The sequence below is a fragment of the Chiloscyllium plagiosum genome, chromosome 51 (genome assembly GCF_004010195.1).
Source record: "Chiloscyllium plagiosum isolate BGI_BamShark_2017 chromosome 51, ASM401019v2, whole genome shotgun sequence".
NCBI lineage: Eukaryota > Metazoa > Chordata > Chondrichthyes > Orectolobiformes > Hemiscylliidae > Chiloscyllium > Chiloscyllium plagiosum.
Window position 1 is genome coordinate 1,517,653 of NC_057760.1, and position 18,383 is coordinate 1,536,035.

Consider the following 18,383-nt stretch of genomic DNA (forward strand, 5'->3'; position numbering starts at 1 on the left):
TGGTAAGGCCACTGTTGGAATATTGCATGCAATTCTGGTCTCCTTCCTATTGGAAAGATGATGTGAAACTTGAAAGGGTTCAGAAAGGATTTACAAGAATGTTGCCAGGGTTGGAGGGTTTGAGCTACAGGGAGAGACTGAACAGGCTGGGGCTGTTTTCCCTGGAGCGTCGGAGGCTGAGGGGTGACCTTATAGAGGTTTATAAAACCATGAGGGGCATGGATAGGATAAATAGACAAGGTCTTTTCCCTGGGGTGGAAGAGTCCAGAACTAGAGGGGCATAGGTTTAGAGTGAGAGGGGAAAGATAGGAAAGAGACCTAAGGGGCAACACTTTCACACGGAGGGTGGTGTGTGTATGGAATGAGCTGCCAGAGGAAGTGGTGGAGGCTGGTACAATTGTAACATTTAAAAGCATCTGGATAGTTACATGAATAGGAAGGGTTTAGAGTGAAATGGGCCAAGTTCTGGCAAATGGGACGAGATTAGGTTAGGATATCTGGGTCAGCATGGACGCGTTGGACTGAAGGATATGTTTCCATGCTGTACAGATCTATGACTATAAGTAGAAAAACAAAGAAACACAGTTAACAGTTCAAAACCACAATTCATAAGTGTCTAGTCATGTTGGGCTCGCACTCCTCACAATGGCTGTACCTCTCTTGCTGCCTGCTCCCAGTCTTGCTCTCACCCCCACCCTATGCTGCCTGCTTCCGTTATCACTGCTGGCCGCACAGGGCTGCCTTCTCCTCCTCCCGCCCTCACCCCTGCCCTGAGCTGCCTACACCTCTGGCCCCTGCCCTCCCCAGGCTACCTGCTCCCAATCTTGCTGTTCCTGCCGCTGCGCTGGCCTGCCTACCCGTGTCCTTGAATGCTTTTAAGGCAGAGTTGGATAGGCTCTTGTTAAACAAGGCAGTGAAAGATTGTCGAGGTTGGCGAGAATGCTAATTTAAGCTTGCATGTTGTTCATTGAATGGCAGAGTATGGTCAAGGGGGTGAAGGCCTAACCCTGCTATTATATATATTTGCATATATGGCAGATTTGTTTGTGTTCCGACTTCCACATTCCTGTCATTTCTCGCAAACTCTTGTTTACCCCTTCACCCCCCCCTCCACCTAACAATAATCTTTAAAATCTTTAAAAATATTCAATGACCTCACCTACACTGCCTTCTGAGGCAGAGAATTCCAAAGGAACAGAACCCACTCCCACTGAGGGAGGAAAAAATTCTCTATCCTGTAAGGGTGACCACGCATTTCACAACAGCACCTCGTAATTCTAGAACGGCTCCACCTTGTCATGACCATTAGCGATCTTGAAAATCAATTTTTCTCGCATGTTTGGCAGTGGATCTGGTGTGCTAAGCTGTTTGTGAGGGTGTGCCACGCGGTGAGAGACAGGTGGAGGGCACGGGCCGGGCTGACTGGCAGTTTCCTTTCCCCGAAGGACGTCAAAACAGGTTTTTCTTTTTTTTTTGTTTGTTTATGGGGCAGTCTGTCAGCCGTGATCTTCTTGAACGTCAGAGCAGCCGAACAGTCTACCTGTGCCTGTTTCGTGTGTTCATACGTTAGCCTTACCTGTTTTCCAATTTATATTTTGTTTGCCCTGTGTGTTCTGCCAGCCCATGATCTTTCTGAATGCCGTGCCACACTTTGACTGGGATTGTTCAAGCAATGCCAGTGCCTGCAATACCGTCGCAGGGGACTTACCCTGCTGTGTTGTGCAACATCAAATGTGAATCTCTTGACACTCTACACCTGTGACATTCCCTGCAGGTCTTGTTTACTGAGTGCTTGATTCCAGAGGCTGAAGCTCTGGAATTCCGTCCTTCAACCCAGCTACCTCTCCACACCTCTGTTCCCCTTGCTGTTGAAGGTACTTCTTCAACCTGACCTGAGTTGTGCCAAGAAGGCGAGCAAGCTGCCAAAGCTGGAGTGATCAGGATGAACGCAAGAATATTAAATTTCTCACAATTGAGTTACAAAGAAAGGCTGGGATGTTTTTTGACTAGACAATGGGAGTTGAGAGTCGACTAAATAGAAGTATATAAAATAATGAGAGATATAGATTGAGTTAATGGTAGTTAAGACCATTCGGCCCATTGAGTTAGCTCCGCCATTCGATCGTGGCTGATAAGTTTATCGACCCCATTTTCCTGCTTTCTCCCCATAGCCTTTGATCCCCTTGGCAATCAAGAAGTTATCTATCTCTGTCTTAAATATATTCAATGACCTGGCCTCCACAGCCTTCTGTGGTAATGAATTCCCCAGGTTCACCATTCTCTAGCTAAAGAGCTTTCTCCTTATCTCCGTTGTCAAGAGGCTTCCCTTTACTCTAAGGCTGTGCCCTCAGGTCCTCATCTCAAGTTGTCTTTCATCTAGGACGAGGGGTTTCAAGACTCGGGGGCACATTTTTAAGGTGAGGAGAGAGAGAGATTTTAAAAAGACACGAGGGGCAAATCTTTTACGCAGAGAGTGGTTCACGTTTGGAATGAACTTACTGAGGAAGAGGTAGATGTGGGTACAATTACAACTTTCAACAGACATTTGGATAAATACATGAATAGGAAAGGTTAGCAAGATCCGGGAGATCAAAACCATTACGAAAATTGAACGTGCAAGGATGTTTTTGTCTTGAAAAATAAGTCAGAGGGGATGAACTGATCAAGGCCATTAACGTATTGAGGGGGGTTCAATAGTATAGCTGTAGAGAAAATATTTTCACTTGCTAGGGTTGGGGGAGACCAGAGCTAGGGATGTCTATATAAACCAGCCAATAATGAATCAGGAATTCAGGATAAATGTCCTCAGCCAGACAGTCGGGGAGAACTGGAGACTTGCTCCCACAGGGAATGGGGAGCTCGCACCCGTCAGGAGTGATTGATGCGAATAGCTGATATGTTGAAGGAAGTATCTGGATCAACGCATGAGAGAAAGGAGTGGAAAAGTGTGGTAGTGTGGTACCGTGGTTGGAGGGGAGACATGAGGAGGGCAGTGGGAGCAATCTTGTGTGAATCAGAAATGCTAGCACTGAGCAGAGGTGCTGAATGGCCTTGTGCTGTGCCATGCTGTCTATGTGACCTGGTGCATCGAGGCCGGCTTTGAGGGACCCTATGGGCTTATGCAGGAGCACTGAGCCCTGTGATGTGCTGTCTGTCAGTGCACTCTGTCCAGAAGTATCGCTGGCTATTTCTGATCCAGTCATTCAGAACTCTGTGTGACCATGAGTAAAAGATCCCATGGCCACTATAAGAAGTGAAAGCGAGGGTTTCAAGGCAGCTTTGCTTTGTGTTCAGTGAGCAACTCGGGTGAAATGGCCAAGGCTGCACCTTAGTACAAGACCTCTCTTTCTGACAGATGTGTTAGAGAGATGGCCAGGGAGACTGGGGGGAGGGAGGAGTGCGCTTGTTAAAGAAGCAGGGGGAGGTGGCTGCGTCGGCACAGGAAAAAATTTCCAGCTTCTTCCCATCATTCACTGATACCCAGTGGAACATGTGCTCTTGGCCTCTTTCCCACCAGGGTCTTGAATTTTGTGACAGATAAAGGGCAGGCAGCTCAGTTAGAGTCTAATACAGCTTTGCGTTTATTGTAAGTACGTAATCAAAGCATTATATAACTGGAATCTAGGTACTACGTGTACGTGGTGACCAGGCCAGTTTAGTTCCGATGAGGCTATTCTCTGAGTTTTTGAAGGTAGGTGTAGCGCATCTGCTTGGGGTGCCTCGTGTCCAACATGTGGATGACATGCCCAACCCTTTGCAGCCAATCAAGGGTGGTCAGTGCGTCGATGCTGGGGATGTTGGCCTGGTTGAAGGCACTGATGTTGGTGTGTTCTGGTTCCCAGCGGGTTTGCAGGATCTAGCGCGGGCAGCATTGGTGGTGTCTGCTGTAGATAGTTCACATCTCAGAGCCATGTAGAAGGGCGGGAACCCCCACAGCCCCAGGTGGACAGAGAAAGCTCTTCAGTGAAACTCTCAAGGCCTCACTGACAAAGTGTAGCTTTCCAACAGATTCCAGGGAATCTTCTGACCCAAGACTATCCAAAGTGCATTCTCAAGCACCTCAAGACGTGCTGTGAGGAAGGTGTGGAAGGCAAACGAAAACACAGTAAGGACAGCCTTGCTGCACCAATGCCCCATTCCACCCACCCTCTCCCTTGACCATTACCTGCCCCAAGTGTAACAGAGCCTTTGGTAGCTGTATCAGTCTGTACAGCCACTTGCAGACTCATCCTGAGAATGAAAGGGAGTTGTCTTCGTCAGTGAGGGACCACTGATGAATGATTCTCTGAGTTCAGTGTGTTCTCTTTGCGATGGTTGATCTCGAGTTAGCACTATCATTGCCTCTGAGCTGCCGACGTTTAAATGTTTTGCTCCTTGTCTTCCAGACTGTTTGATGCAATGCGCAGCTTGCACAAGACCCTCATAATTCTGAGCTCATTTGTCCAAGGGTCGTGTAAACAGGAGACATCTGTTTCCATTGTTAGCACCACCAGGCATTTGGTCTGGTCAGCAGTCAAGCTTCACTTCCCTTCCTTTTTTACAGCTGTCTCCCTGTCTTTAGCTCAAGTTGCCATCATGCTTGTTGAGTTTCAAGTGTTAGCCATGGGGCTGCAGTTGCCCAGAAGATCAGGGTGTTGAACTAAGGTTGTGGTTCTCCTGTGGCTGTGCTGCAAGCGCAAAGGGCCCTTTTTGACGTTTTTGTGGATTGTGGGGAGCCCCGCACTTCACAGGATGAATCAAAACTCCCTGGAGTCAGGGAGCGGGGAGTCGGGGGCTGCGGTCTTGTAAGCTGCTGGTAAAGTCAGTGTTGTACGTGCCTGTAGAAAGATGACAGTGTGCTGAAAGCTGCTGTTGACCTAGATAAGGAGAGCCAGCTCACAACCATCACCACTGCTCAAGTCAAATAATCTGCTAGTTCAGTCAGGTTTTGTGCTGTCACTGACAATTTCTGAGGTTAATTGGAGGGCTGGTGCCGAGGGAGCTCCGCATTATTGTGGAGGGGGGTGCTGGGGGACTGGAATCTAGGAAATGCTGCATTGTTGGGGGCTGGTGGTCGGTGCTAAGGGATCATCCCGCTGCCCTTAACATTGCGGGGGGGGGGGGGGGCGCAGTGGAGCACCAAACTGTCTGGGAGCAGGGTGGCTCACTTCAAGCGAGCTCTGCACTGATTTTTTTTTTGGGGGGTGCATCCTAATGAAGCGCCGCACTGTCGCAGGGTCAGCACTGAGGGAACAAAGCACTGTGCGAGTTGCCATCATTCTGATAAGCCGTCAGCCGTTGCATGTCAGCTTCCCTGGGTAGGTGAGAAATCCCACAGCCACTACTGGAAGAAGGACTGTGGAGATGTTCACCTGATGTCCTTGACTTGATATTTATCCTTCAACCCGTGTGAGTAATATTACAGTTTGTGGTATCCTGATGTGGATAATCTGGCTGTCATATTTCCTAGGGGAGAAAGTGAGGTCTGCAGATGCTGGAGATCAAAGTTGAAACTTTATTGCTGGAACAGCACAGCAGGTCAGGCAGCATCCAGGGAACAGGAGATTCGACGTTTCGGGCACAGGCCCTTCTTCCTGAAGAAGGGCCTGTGCCCGAAACGTCGAATCTCCTGTTCCCTGGATGCTGCCTGACCTGCTGTGCTGTTCCAGCAATAAAGTTTCAACTGTCATATTTCCTGCATCACAACAGTGACTGCATCTCAAATTTATTTCAATATCTGTGAAACGCTTTAGGAGACCATAAAAGACACTACAGAAATGCACGTTCTTCTTTATCTGCCTGTACCACTTGACCCTTCCCACTAACTGAATTTACACTGACCATGTAGTCACTCCACCCCTGGATTTGATCCCCACCCCCCCTCCGACTCAGTGCCAGGAACTTTGTCGAACTTCCATTTTCTGTGGAGATGGGGCTTTTGACTGAAAATATTCATTCCAAGCTGTCCCCTTTCCTCATTGTCCTCTCATTTCCCCTTGAGACCTGTCTCCAGCTCTGAAGAATAAATCGGGCTGAGGTGCGACAGACATGTACAGGATTAGATATGAGGCAGTTCAAAACTAGAGGACTTAGTTTAAGGTGAGAGGAGAAAGGGACCCGAGAGGCAACTTTTTTACGCAGAGAGTAGTGCGTAGAAGAGCTGCCAGAGGAAGTGGTGGAGGCTGGAACAATTACAACATTTAAAAGGCATCTGAATGAGGACATGAATAGGAAGGGTTAAGAAGCTTAGAGGCCAAATGCTGGCAAATGGGATTAAATTTATTTAGGATATCTGGTCAGAATGGATGAGTTGGACCAAAGGATCTGTTTTCATGCTGTACAGTTCTGTGACTGTAACTGGAAACTGAACTGAAGAAATGGTACAGACTTGATTGGTCGAAGGACCTCTTCCATACTGTATGATTCTAGGTTTGAAAAATGTTACTTACTGTGCCGTTGAGTGTCCTATTTCTCTCTTGTCTGTCTTTCTCTCAAGCTCTGTCGATTCAATCTCTTCTCAGTCTCTCTATGCCTGTCGCCCCTTTCTGTTTGTGTCTGTATCTCTCTCGCTGTCTCTGCCCATCCCTGTCTATAGTTAGTCTTGGCAGAAATATGTCATAAGAAACCTGAACACCCTTTCCTGGTGACTGACTTAACTTCAACTCTAAATTACAAAGGTCGAACAAAGCCTGTGGAGCTTGGGTTGTATCAGAAGCTACAGGTGAAAGTTGAGTGAGGATTATTTTCTTAATCTGAGTCTAGATATGCCCTTTGATTTACTGAGAGGAGCCCCAGTGCATAAATTCCACCTGGAACTGCTGGTAGAGCTGTGAACTTTGCAGTTATACTTGATTAGTGTGTGGCGTCATGTTTGCAGAGATAACATCGGTGGCAGGAGTGGTTCTGTCCCTGGAACATCCTTGTTAGGTGTGGAGAATATTGAAAATAGCTCTAATTTGCATAGCCCTGACATCTTATCTGCCAAACTTCCCGAGCAGAAACTAAATTGCTTAGGGCTTCAAGTGCAATATCGTTATTTGGGCAACTGTTTCAGAGAGGGAGAAGCTGACCAGGGGCTTGGGAAAAGCCCTCTTGGGTCTCGGTGTGTTGTGGGGAATGGGATGGCCTCCGTAAGCCAGCTCTTCTGCAGCACAGAGCTCTTGCAACCCGCCCTCTGTCTCGCACTGACATCTCATGCCTAAACTATGGGTCACATCCTGAAACCAACTGACTCACAGGAGGCAGTGAAGCTGACGTTACTAGTTCATGTGTGGGGAGACTGCCAGTAGAAATAAAGATTTCTCTTGTAACTCAAAGCAATTTCAACTGGGTTTAGAGTCACTACATGCAAATACCACTCATGTCCAACAGTAAACTCTATACAGGCAGTAGAGGGAGTATATGGCCAGCTGATGTAAAGTCTTTTCACGAGAACATTGCAGCTATGTTTCATTTGGATGGCACTGTGTTGGAATGTTGTGGGTTTGAGCCCCTGGTCCAGAGATCTGAGCCCCATAATCCAGGATGACACTCAGATTACGGGTAGGTTAGCGCCGCGGGAGCGTGGCATAGTCAGAGGGCCGATGCTGTGGGAGCGGGCACTATTAGATAGTTGGCGTCTATGGTGTGGGCTCTGTCGGAGGGCCAGCGCCACAGGAGTGCTGCTCTGTGGGAGGGTCGGTGCTGCCAGAGCGCGGTACTGTCGGAGGGTCAGTGCCGAGGGAGCAGGCGCTGTCGGAGGGTCGGCGCTGAGGGAGTGGGCGCTGTCTGAGGGCCAGCAACACAGGAGAGCTGCTCTGTTGGAGGGCCAGTGCTGAGGGAGCGTTGCTGTATTGGAGGGCCAGCACTGAGGGAGCACTGCACTCTTGGAGGGTTGGTGCACAGGGAGTACCATGCCATATTCCCTTTCAGACTTGTAAACCCTGCCTGTCCTCTCAAGTGGGCAAACTGTATAGATGGATGTGAGGGGAGTTCTTCCTGATGTCCTGTGACCTCTCTTAAAATTGACAATCTATCTCAGTTAGTCAGACTTTCATTTGTGGAGTATTGCTATGTACGTATTTGCAGCTGCATTTCCTACATTACAACAGTGACACCGCCTCCAAAGCAGAAAGGTGCTCCATCACTTTACTGGTTGTAAAGTGCTCTAGGAGATTCCCTTGGGTTGTGGATGGTGTTACGCAAATGCCAGCCATTTTCTTTCTCCCGAAGCAGCCATGGAGCAATATCCTGTTGCTCTGACCAAGCCTCCAGACTGGTAACTGGTGAACAATTTTTCACCAGATGATTCCCGTCTGTGGCAACGACAGTCTGCGGTCAGTCCTGTTCCACCACTGGCCTTGTCGGCTCATTACCACGCTGGCTTTAAATCTGTCAGCCGAGGGCATGCTGTGGTTATTTTAAAAAAGCTTCATTGCAGGAAGGAACTGGGTCAAAGAGCTGCATGGTAAGCCATCAGCACACTGGCTCCTGACTTCTCAAAGTACACAATTTTGTGATGTTGAGTGCCATAATTATGATGAATAGCTGCAAATGTTTGTAGCGGGGCTGTAGCTACCTACAGCTTTTTGTTTTCATTTTAGGGAGTTTTATTTCCCTGTTTTCCTCCCCAAGTTGTTAACTTATTTTTTTCATTCATTCATGAGACGGGAGTGTCACAGGCTGAGTCAACCTTTATTGTCTGTCCCTACTCGTCCTTTTAGAAGATGATAGTGTGCAGCCATCTTGAATCACTGCAGCCTCATTGGGACAGGTAAATCCTGTAGGGAATCTTAGCTGAGATACCTTTCTGAAAAAAAACTGCCAACTCTCTAGCTGATAGGGAAAAACATGACCGTATCTTCCCCCAATTAGTCACCACAGCCACAACTTGTATCTCAATAGTGTCCTGGATGTCATAAAATGTCCACTTATCACCTGTGACTCAGTGGGTAGCACACATGCCTCCAGTTCACAGGGTCCTGGGTTCAAATCCTATTGCAGGGGCTTGAGCTGGCTGATTAGTCCATGCAGCGCTGCACTGTTGAGGTTACTGTCATTTGAATGAGATATGAAATACTTTCTCCTTTTGCCCCCTGAAAGAATAAATTGGAGTCTCTCAAAAGAGAGATGTTCCCAATGTTTATCCTCAGTCAGCATCTTGAAACACAGATGGTTGCACTGCTATCTGTGGGACACTGCATATTACCTTTTGGCTGCTCCGTTTGCTATATCCAAGGATGAGGAATTCCCACCATTTGGTAAAATTCTCACTTTGGCATTATGAAAATCCTCGATGTTAATGTCTTTCTGATCCCTGCCTCAGCAGTGGTGTGTTTGAAGTATATTATGTTTTAAACATTTTAAAATCAGCGCAGTGCAACTCTGAGCAAAACAACAGAAAATAAGCTCTGATCCTGGCAGATATGAGGGTGTGATCATGTAATGCAGTGTAGGTATACACCTGTGGTTTGGGGCGCTTGACTGCCTTTTTCCCCCACACTCTGCAGCCTTCCTTCATGCAGCCATTCATGGCCCCTGTCCAGGCCCCAGCCTTGGTCTTGCAGCTCCTGCTGACCTTTAACCTGTATAGCACAGGAACGGGCTGTTCGGCCCGTGATGAGCATTTACAATGTTAAGATTACATAAGTTGCAAATTTTCTGACCCCTTTATCTTTGACCACTCTCCTCCCTATATGTAAAAAAGGAAAGTATTTTAACGGCCAAATGTTTGATTTTGAAAAGTAGAGGAACCTTGATTATACAAAAATCAGATTACCCGGCAAGATCGCAAGATGCTTGGTTAAACTATGTTATCTGGAGTTTGCACATTCTCCCTGTGTCTGCGTGGGTTTCCTCTGGGTGCTCCGGTTTCCTCCCATAGTCCAAAAATGTGCAGGTTCGGTGAATTGGCCATGCTAAATTGCCCGTAGTGTTAGGTGAAGGGGTAAATGTAGGGGAATGGGTCTGGGTGGGTTTCGCTTCGGCAAGTTGGTGTGGACTTGTTGGGTAAGTAATCTAATCTAATCTAAAAATCTGGTATTTGATTATCCAGAATTCGATTATCCTAACGAAATACTCCCCGCCCGTGTCCTTTGGGTAATTGAGGTTCCTCTGTAAATGTAAGTCTTTCAAGTGAGATAAGTGAGATGCTTCAGGGGAGCATCAAATAAAACAAAATTAGACATCAGGCCACAGAATATTGTGTGAGAGCGGTGTTGTCACAGAGGTTAGTGGTAAGGACCCTCTTGAAGGCGGAGAGCGAGTCAGAGAGGTTAAGGGAGGCATTTCTGTGGTTCAGGGTCCGGGCAGCTGAAGGCATGGTATGTAGGCAATGCGATAGTGATTGGAATTGAGAAGGCTTAAGAGGCCGGGAATGGAGGAGCATGGAGATCTCAGAGCAGCAGAGGAGGCAGCAGAGATGTGCGAGGTCGGGAAGGGATTTGAACACTGATGAGGATCCTACAGTCGGAGCGTTGCCTGACCAGGAGCGAATGCAGGTCAGCCAACACACGGATGCTGGGTGGGACAGGCTTGGCGTCAAACACTCACGGAAAAACAATCGAGGGTGTGATGAATGAGCCGAGAGTGGATTGCTGTGATGTGGTTATTGCTAGTTTAATCTGTTGAAAGACTTCTGAAATGGTTGCACCCTGATAGATATGGAATTGAGGGCTGCAAAACCAGTCCCCAAAAACACCAACAGTGCAAAGGCCAAAAAACCCAGAATGGAACAAACAGAAGGAAAGATGTACAGGTTATTTCTTAAATGCACAAAAGAGATTAGAATGTAGACGTGCAAAAGGGCCTGGGTGTCTTTGATAACTTAGTGAATGTTAACGTGCTGTTGCAGCAAACTGTTAGGAAGGTTAAAGGTGTATTAGCCTTTATCGCTAGAGGATTTGACTACACAAATAGTGTATTCTTGCTTTAATTGTGCACAAACTTGGTTAGTGTCTGTACTTGGGAGTACCACTTGCAACTCTCGTTCCCTTAGCTTAGGAAAACATTATTGCATTGAGAGAGTCCAATGAAGGTTAACCAGACTTGTTTCTGGAATGGCAGGACTCTCCTGCCAAGAGAGATTGGGATGGGCAAGCTTGGGCTGATGTTCTCCACTGTTTCAAAGAACAAGAGGCAAAGAAATCTACAGCACAAAGAGGTTTGAGGGTCCTTGTGCATGAATTGTACAATACCAGCATACAAATGTAGGAAGGAAGGCAAAGGGAATGGAGTGTAAAAATAGGGAGGTCTCGCTCAAACTGTACAAGCCACTGGTTAGACCACAACTAGAACACTGTGAACAGTTTTGCTCCCTTACATGAGGAAAGATATAGGAGGCAGTCCAGAGAAGGTTCATTAGGTTAATACTGAGGTCTGGAGGGGCTGCCTTATGAGGAGAGTTTGCCTGGATTGGACCTGTACTCATTGGAGTTTAGAAGAGTGAGAGATTACCTTGTGGAAACATACAAGATTCTTAGAGAGGGACTTGACAGGGAAGGTGTTGATCGCCTCTCCCACAACAGGAAACAACCTAAGACCGGAGGGTGTCATCTCAGAATAAGGGGTCCTTCATTTAAGACAGAGGTGAGAAGGAATTTCTTCTCTGTGGATGATGAATCTGCGGGATTCTTTTCCTGCAGAGGGCTTAGAAGCTGGGACGTTAAATATATTCTCGGCTGTCAGACACAGATCTCCTTCCTCACGAAAAATCTGTAAGGGGCAAAATGTAGGGAAGTGGGTTTGAGGATAACCAGATCTCTTTCAGTGACGGAGCAGACTTGATATGCTGGGTGGTCTACTTCTGCTCCTATGTCTTATGGTCTGATCTCTTTGAAACCTGCAAATACTTAAAGGAGCAGGCAGTTTTGATGCAGGTTAAATGTTTCCCCTGATTTAGGGGTCTAGAATTTCCTGCCCCAGTGGTCTGTGGGTGCTCACTCTATTTAAAATTGACGCCGGTACCTAGAAGTATGCCAGTGACACATGGATGTGGGGAAAAAGAGAATGATCAGCCTTGGTCAGATGGAATAGTGGAGCACGCTTGATGAGCTGAAAAGCTTCCTCCCGTGGTTCGTAAGTGTGACAATTTTTTTTTTTTTTTTGCAACAGCTTGCATCCAGCAATCGACAAGGTCAGATACGAGGAACAGAAATATGTGTCAGTGGAAGAGATTTGGTGTGGGCGGTGTCTCGCAAGGGGGTTTTCAAGCTGTGGAACATGCTGGTGGTTGCAGAAATCACGCAAACATTTCCGTTTTTGGGTTAGATCGGTCATCAAAAGGATGAAGGGACAGTAGGGCAGGCCCATGGGCTAACAAGCGAGCCGCCTCAGCATCCAGGCGGCACAAATCTCCAAAACGTAAATTCTTCATCCAGCGGTCGTGCTTCCTGAATTTGACAGCACGCTCCTATCTGCCACAACTTTGGTGGCAGGAATTTATCACATCAGGGAGGATGTGTGAAAAATGTTGCATTTTGACTTTAAAGTAAAATATAATGAAGTTGTTGTACTGAGAGTAAAGAAAAGGGCCGAGTGCAGTCCGTTAAAGTGGTGTGTAGGTTTTTATTTTAAAACCGGTCGTGCCTCCACTTTCAAATCTCAGTCCCAGGCAATGTTTAGCCAGAAACATCCCTCTTCCGTCCAGCCCGACCCCTCTCAGCGCTCGAACCTTGTTATTTTCTCCCTCGTGTGCTTTTCAGACGTTCTGTAAAATTAAAAACTCCCTCTTCGGTGTTTTAGATTTTCAGATAATTTATTATTTCACTTTAATTGCTATTTTTGAATGAAAAGTTTCTGAGCAACGTAATCTTTTGAAGCTCAGGTGAAACTCTGGATAAGTGGTCTGTGAGCCAGCCATTATTTTGTTGCAGTCAAGCTGTTAGAACTCTCCTCTGGGACATGTGCCACTTTTTAATAGAGTCATAGAATCCTAACAGTGTGGAAACAGGCCCTTCAGCCCAACAAGTCCACACCAACTCTATGAAGGGTAACCCACCCAGACCCATTCTCCTACTGTATTACTCTGACCAATGCACCTAACCTACGCATCCCTGAACACTGTGGGCAATTTAGCATGGCCAATCCACCCTAACCTGCACATCTTTGGACTGTGGGAGGAAACCGGAGCACCCGGAGGAAACCCACGCAGACACTGGGAGAACGTGCAAACTCCACATAGACAGTCACCCCAAGGCTGGAATCAAACCTGGGTCTCTGGTGCCGTGAGGCAACAGTGCTAACCACTGAGCCACTGCGCCACTTGAACCAGGACCTTCTGGCCTGCTGCCATTGCACCACAAGAGTCCTTAGTACTTAAGTGCCCAACTTATTAGTTCTTATTACACTGCCGTCACATGCCTGGTGAAGGATAGTAGGGCAGCCTGACCAACCAAGTGCATCGAGGGAGCAAGTGATGCATGTGTTAATGGAGGGTAATTTCGTGAGGACGTGACTGGGTGTGTCTGGTGCGGTGGCAGTGTCCCTGCCTCTGGGCCAGGAGGCTCTGATTCCAGTTCCACCTGCTCCAGAGATGTGTTGTAAAATGCCTGAACATGTTGGTCAGAAACTATCTGCAGGGTAACAAAACAGTCAGTGGTGTGCAGGTTGATGGCGTGAGAGTTGGAATTAAATTCTGACCAGAATAGCATATGCCTGCGTTCTGCCTGACTGATATTTAACCTCGCATGCTGTCTGATGCAGTCACTGCAGAATGCAAGGGTCAACCTGACATCAGGGCCCTCTTACAGGTTGTGAAAAGCATGTCATGGCTCCCTGTTCACAAGCAGTCGAGTGCTGACAAGTGATCTCTGGACACAGCGGTGGAGCCATGTTTCATGAAAGCAGGCTGTCGTGCTAAAAAGAATAGATAAAAAATCTCTTGTTTTTATTTATTGGCACTGGGATGCGGCGAGAGGACTGTCTCTGATTCTGCATGATTTGGTGGCGCAAGAAAAGGTTTCCTCTCGCTTCATAGCTCCTTCTCTGACCTCAGGATGACATACGGAGCACCTTGTGACTAGCAGACGACTAGTTGAGTTTGTATAGCACCTTTTTAACATAGAGCAAACTAGGTGACAGCACTGGAGCAGATACACAAACAATATTTGACGGTGAGAGACTTTTATGACTGGTCACTGAAAGCTCAGTCAGTCGGTTGGTCGAGGAAGTGGGTACATTTTGAAGTCTTTGACGTTATGTAGATAGAGATTAAGGTCAACATGTGCACAAGAAGATCCTGCAAACAGCGGTGCGACTCTGACCCCTGGCATCAGTAAATTCTTATTTCCCCCACCCCAGCGCTTTGAGGAACAGGAGGGAGGCCGCTCTGCCTCTTGAGACTGCACTACCATTTCGAGTAAACTCTGGGACTGGAGATTAATCTCGGTGATGATGATTGTGATAGTGATCATTGCTTGTTGTAAAAACCCATCTGGTTCACTCACGGTGAAGATAATCTGCTGTCCTTACCTGGTCTGGGCTTACATGTGTCTCCAGATCCACAGCGAAATGGAGTTGACTCTTACCTCTCCACAAATGCTCTCAGCTACCATTCTCCCCTGCGCTTCCCCCCACACCCCTCTCCCATTTATCTCTCCACCCCAAGGCTCCCAGCCTCATTCCTGATGAAGGGCTCCAGCCCGAAACCTCAATTTTTCCTGCTCCTGGGATGCTGCCTAACCTGCTGTGCTTTTCCAGCAACTCTTGACTCTTAACTGACCTCTGACCTCTGAAACGCTCTGAGCCAGACACACTATTCAAGGGTGATTAGGGGTGGGTCTTTTGTTTACTTATTTTCAATGCTGTCCATTGAATGATAGCCATTACACCCAGGACACCAGCTCAGAGTTGAGAAATTCTAGTGGCAGTGCCCTACCTCTGGGCCAGAACACCTTGGGATCACATGGTTGTTCGAACAACAAAGATGCAGGATGAGAAACATAAATTGCTGGAAAAGTTCAGCAGGTCTGGCAGCATTTGTGGAGGGAAATCACAGTTGACATTTTGGGTCCAGTGCCCTTTCTTAGAACTGATGGTAGCTAGGCAAACATTGTTTTTTTTTATTGCAGAAGATAGGGTGGATGGAGGGAGTAAGGAGTAAATGATATGTGAAGACAGAGCCCAGAGAGAGAGAATAGTTGGACTGACAAAGGAATGCATAACAATAGGCCTGGGAGAATAAATAGTTGCTAATGGGCACTATTAGTGTCTAACAATGGGTTGTGTGTAATAGCAGGCCATGTAATTAAAGGCCTCGTGTGGGGGGTGTTGGGGTAAGGACAAGTCCTAAAATTGTTGAACTCCATATTGAGTCCAGAAGGCTGTAGAATCCCAAGCGGAAAATGAGGAGCTGTTCTTCCAGCTTGTGCTGAGCTGCACTGGAGCACTGCAGCAAGTCTGAGGCAGAGATGTTGGCCAAGGAGCAAGGTGGTGTGCTTGAAGTGTTGAGGAGAGGCAGGATCGTTGCTTTCAGTCATGGGAGGGAACTCCCCTTCCATCTTGCTCCAGTGAGACCAAGGCATTTCCCATCCAATTTATTTCCCATTCAACGATCCTGTCTTCACACGAGCAGCCGTGAGTCAAAGGAGAGTGTGACCTTGATGACCTGAAGCTCGCTGGATCCACTGAGTGGCAGTTGTTCTCGGGGGTTTGTGGAATTATGTAGACTGTTCGCACAGTATGCAAAGCAGGTGCCTGGGAGGGGTTCTCCCTAAGTTTTTTGTCTGAGAGATTTTGCACGAGAAAGTATCTTCTGAAAAGGTCACTGGTGTGTTTTTTTTTTAATCTTGTTTGACTTTGTCAGAAAAGGATGAATGTTGGGGCGTTTGCGTTGTAGCTGATGTGCGGAAACCACTCTCTAGGTAAAGACATTTTCCCTCATCTCAGTCCTGAACAACTTCGCCTGTATCATAAAGATGTGCAGCACGGAAACAGACCCTTCGGTCCAACTCATCAATGACGACCAGATATCCTAAATTAATCTAGTTCCATTTGTCAACATTTGGTCCATATCCATCAAAACCCTTCCTATTCATGTACCCATTGAGATGCCCTTTAAATGTTATCACTGTGGCAGCCTCTATCACCACGTCTGGCAGTTCATTCCATACACGCACCATCCTCTGCATGAAAACGTTGCCCCTTAGGTCCCTTTCCTCTCTCACCTGAAACCTATGCCCCTCTAGTTTTGGATTCCCCTGCCCTGGGAAAAAGACCTTGTCTATTCACCCTAATCATGCCCCTCATGATTTTATAAACCTCCTTTATAAAGTCACTCCCTCAGTCTCCCATGCTCCAGGGAAACTAGTCCCAGCCTCTCCTTAGACTGTGACCCCTGGTGTCTGGAACCTCTTATTTCCCCCAGTAGGGCTTTGAGGAACAATCCTGCCTCTTGACACTGCACCACCGTATGGAGTAAGATCTGGAGTTGGAGACTAATCTCGGTAATGGTGACTGTGATAGTGAACATTGCTTGTCTGGTTCACTGATGGGGAAGGAAATCTGTTACCCTTAACCAGTCTGAGTGTACACGTGACTCCTGACCCATAGTGATCGAGTTGACTCTTAACTGCCCTCTGAAATGCCCTGAGCCAGACACTGTGTGGTCAAGGGGTAATTGGGGATGTGCAACATATTTCAGTGAAGCCCACAGCCTGTGAACGGTTAAGAAATGGAAAGTGAGGACAGACTGAACTTGATATAAATATCCAGATTTGTTTTTCTTTCCCTCTCTTTCTGCCTCCTGCCACTCTCAATGAAACCGTGTCACCACCCTCATGTGAGGGCTGGTTAGCAACACAGTGACATTGCCTATTCACTTGTAGCCTGGAGCCCATGGGATTCAATTCTCAGCTTGTGGTTATGAATTCAATGGCTCTCAAAACCCAGCTGCTTCAGTATAGACCATCAGCAAAAGGCCTAACACATCCCTACCCGCTGTAGCACTTTGTACAGTTGATTCGCAACACCGAACAAGCCACTCATAGTCTCTTGTGCACTTCTGACTTCCATGATTCAGTTCTAGTGCTCTTTCAACATTCAGTAAAACGGTTCCGATCCCATTCCAGGGCTGGAGTATAAATATCCAGGCTGCCACTCCCAGCGCAAAAGGAGCACTGCACTGAGAAGGGCAGCGCTGAGGGAGCTCCACACTGTTAGAGGGTCAGTAGTAAGTGAACGCTGCTCTATTGAGAATTTGAGGTCATGGAAGACCCTAAATGTATAGCAATCATTGCACTTGTCTTTTGTGGATCCTAACTGAGGGAGGAATGGTGACCCCAGGGCTGTCAAATCTTCTTTTTCTTTCATCCCGGTGGCTGGATTATTTGTGTTCATTGAACATCCCTTCTCTATCTTAGTACACTGACTAATCCAAATGACATCATTCCTGAACACGCAACCCTCCGAACAGGATTCACTGGGACCATTAGGAGTCTGGAGAGAGGGTCTTCAATGTGAGGGTCTTCAATGGGAGGGTTAGGGTCTAGCGGGAGGGTTGGGTAGGGTTTGGGGTCTAGAGGGAGGGTCTTTGAGAGAATTACGGTTTAGAGGGAGGATGTTTGGGTAGGGTGAGGGTCTTTGGGTCGTGCTAGGAATTTAGAGAAAGGGTCTTCGATGAGAGAGTTACAGTTTAGAGTGAGGGTCTTTGTGAGGGGTCTAGAGAGAGGATCTTCACTGTGGTTAGGGGACTAGAGGGATGGTCTTTGGGAGGGTTAGGGGTCTGGGGGAGGGTCTTCAATGAGAGTTAGTGTTTGATGGAGGGCCTTTCGGTAGGGTTAGGGTCAAGAAGGAAGATCTTCCAGTGATGATGAGGGTCATTGAGAGGGTCTTCGATGGGTGGGTCTTTGGGGAGGGTAAGGAGGTCTAGATGGAGGGTCTGGAGGAAGGGTCTTTGGAGAGGCTTAGGGTCTGGAGGGAGGCTTAGGGACTGGAGGGAGGGTTAGGGTCTGGAGGAAAGGTCTTCGATGGGATTGTTGGGGTCTAGAGAAAGGGTCTTCGATGGGATTATTAGGGTCTGGAGGGAGGGTCTTCGGTGGGATTGTTAGGGTCTAGAGGAAGGGTCTCGATGGGATTGTTAGGGTCTGGAGGAAGGGTCTTCGATGGGATTGTTAGGGTCTGGAGGAAGGGTTTTCGATGGGATGGTTAGGGTCTGGAGGAAGGGTCTTCGATGGGATTGTTAGGGTCTGGAGGAAGGGTTTTCGATGAGATTAAGGTCTTCGATGGGATGCTTAGGGTCTGGAGGAAGGGTCTTCGATGGGATTGTTAGGGTCTTCAATGGGAGGGTTAGGGTAACAGATTGTCTTTTGATGTGCTATGTGGCTTGTTCTTTGCTTGCCTTTCTCTGCAAGAATTGATTATATTTTTAAGAAGAAACTTTTCATGAAAAGCACAAAGTGCCTCCCATTATGTTGCAAAGTGGCTACGTA

The 18,383-nt window shown here is 47.4% G+C and overlaps 1 protein-coding gene across 5 annotated transcripts in view; it reads left to right on the forward strand.

The window, feature by feature from the left end:
• Window positions 1-18,383, forward strand: part of LOC122544710 (zinc finger and BTB domain-containing protein 7B-like) — a 92,786-nt gene that overhangs the window by 8,392 nt on the left and 66,011 nt on the right. Inside the window, exon 3 of one of the 5 annotated variants that reach the window (XR_006310456.1) lies at window positions 1,347-1,435. The exons of the other annotated variants lie outside the window; for them this stretch is intronic. The gene's annotated coding sequence lies outside the window, so the exon portion shown is untranslated. Of the gene's footprint in view, window positions 1-1,346; window positions 1,436-18,383 lie in introns of those variants that run through there. 5 annotated transcript variants of the gene reach the window in all.